Below are 2628 nucleotides of genomic sequence, written 5' to 3'. Positions count from 1 at the left end.
TATATGCAACATTCTGATATATGTTCTGTCAAACATTGCCTGTTCTTCTTCTTCTTCTTCTTCAGTGTTGGACTTGAACTGAATTGACCTCACACTCCTTCAGTGTCTCTTTTGTTGCTCTCAATGTCATTTTTTAAATTCACTCTTCAGCTTGTGCTGTCCTCTTCAGTCCAGCCTTTCGAAACCAGTTGGTAAAAAGCCACATATTAGCCGCATCGCAGTGTTTAAAGTGTATGAAAAACACTATGTGTTTAAATGTGCTAATAGTTCATAAATGATTGTAATGAGGGAAGTTTCTTAGAAATGTTTTTGTGTTTTCACATGGCTGAGTTCACTGTCTGAAGCCTCTAACCTCCAGCAGAGAGACGCTCATCAGGAATAAGTCACTGAAGAGGGGATGAGTGCAGAACTGAAACTGAATTATAATTCAGATGATTTGATGGTTTGTGGGTCAGAACGCAGTAAAACTGTGTGTTTGTAAATGCTGTGTGTGCAGCAGTGAGAATGAGTTTTGTCTCCGTGTTGCCCGGTGATGGACTGTCCACCTGTCCAGACTGTGACAGCTGGCCCTGTCTCCGGCCCGCTCCAGAAAACCACCAGAGCAGCGTGTCAGTGGGAGACGAGTGCTTCCTTCCACCAAATGTTCAGCGATGTTTTCCCCATTACTCTGTAGTTGCTGTCACTTCTTCTGCTGAGCTGTTTGGTTTCTGAAACCTGCTTTGATTGAAAGGTTAGCCGGGGATTCTTTCAATCTTTGCAGAAACTGTTTTAAAACGGCTCCTCAGCTGAAGCATGACTTGAATGAGATGAAAAAGAGGAGTCCTGATGATTTGAGGCTTATTTTGATGAGCCCACTACAAAGCCTCATCTGGCCTCAGGCAGAAAGTTTCTGCCCTCAGAAGAAAAGCACTTTGTTCCAGCCCAGCAGGTCCACTGCCCCGGGGCTCCTGGACGTTTGGCCTCCTCCAGGATGCACACTTCAGTCGTTAGAGCCTCTGGAAACCTGCACCTATTCACCCATAATAGCATTAAATTAAATATTAATAGCTGCTTGGTTCTGCTCCAAGACTTTGAATAAATAATAAAAAAAACATCCACAAATACCAACATTTCTTTAAACACACAAAAACATTTCTTTTATATCGTAATTGCTCAGTTTGATGAGCTATGACTGTTTTACTCCAGATAAACATGCAAATGATGTTTCTCCATTTGTTTAGATAAATAAATCATCATCATCATCATTGAAAAACTGCAGCAGGTTCTCCAGAAATACCTGTTTAACAAAAGAGTACAGAATAATAACAAATATAATAAATAATACTGTGTGAAACTGGAATGCAGAATGTTCCTGATTCATATTTATTTTACTCTCAGGGTGATGCAAATGACAATAATCCATAATGTTTTTAACAATTAGTTTTAGCAACTTTTTAGTTTTCTTATGGAACAGATGAATTTAATTTCATCAAAAGAACCAATAATATGTTTTTGATCTTTTTTTTCTTCTCACTGGGTTGGAAACTTTGTTTTTGTTTGTTTTTTACATCATTTTACACAAATATTAATATCCCACAGAAGAGAATGTTTGCATCCTGTTTTCCTGTATCCTGAAGCCTAAAACAGAAAAAGGAAAAAGGTTCTTTAAAAAATAACTATTTTCCTTAATAGATATTAGAACCGTGTGTGAATAAGTTACCAATTCCAACAGTTGCTTCACATGTAGTTTGTGAACAGGTGACATCATCTGTTTGGACCAAAAACCAAAAGAGCATTAAATTAAATCAAACATTAAATATCCATTTTTTTATTTGTTTATTTATTTTACCACAAAACCTTATGATTAATGCATTAAAGCTGTACAGACTTTATTTGTCTCAAACCCTTTTTCATGCAAAAATGCAATTGGCAAAATCTCTAATTGCCTCAAGTTTGGTAATGTTATGCACACGTCCAGACTCAGACTCACGCGGCCGGCCGGCCCTCAGAAGTGGAAATGAAGTGGGAATCTGGGACACGCTGTGTGTGAAGCTTGGTGCTGGTGGGCAGCGGCAGAGCCGCGCTGCCAACGCCCAGGGGGCGCCAAACCCAGGAGAGGAGCTGCAGCTGCAGCTGGCCGGGAAGAGACTCCCACACCAACCTGGGAGTTCCCCGTCAACCAGACGGGGAACGCAGGTCCACTCTGGTCCACTCCGGTCCACTCCGGTCCACTCTGGTCTACTCTTGTCCACTCTGGACACTCTAGTCCACTCTGGTCCACTCTGGTCCCCTCAGGTCCACTCTGGTCCACTCTGGACACTCTGGTCCACTCTAGTCCACTCTGGACACTCTGGTCCCCTCTGGTCCACTCTGGACACTCTGGTCCCCTCAGGTCCACTCTGGTCCCCTCCGGTCCACTCTGGTCCCCTCTGGTCCCCTCTGGTCCACTCTGGTCCACTCTGGTCCACTCTGGTCCCCTCCGGTCCATTCTGGTCCCCTCTGGTCCCCTCCGGTCCCCTCTGGTCCCCTCTGGTCCCCTCTGGTCCACTCTGGTCCCCTCCGGTCCACTCCGGTCCACTCTGGTCCACTCTGGACACTCTGGTCCCCTCTGGTCCACTCTGGTCCCCTCCGGTCCACTCTGGTCCCCTC

Source organism: Poecilia reticulata, linkage group LG15 (assembly GCF_000633615.1).
Source record: "Poecilia reticulata strain Guanapo linkage group LG15, Guppy_female_1.0+MT, whole genome shotgun sequence".
Classification (NCBI taxonomy): Eukaryota; Metazoa; Chordata; class Actinopteri; order Cyprinodontiformes; family Poeciliidae; genus Poecilia; species Poecilia reticulata.
This window is presented reverse-complemented; position numbering follows the sequence as displayed.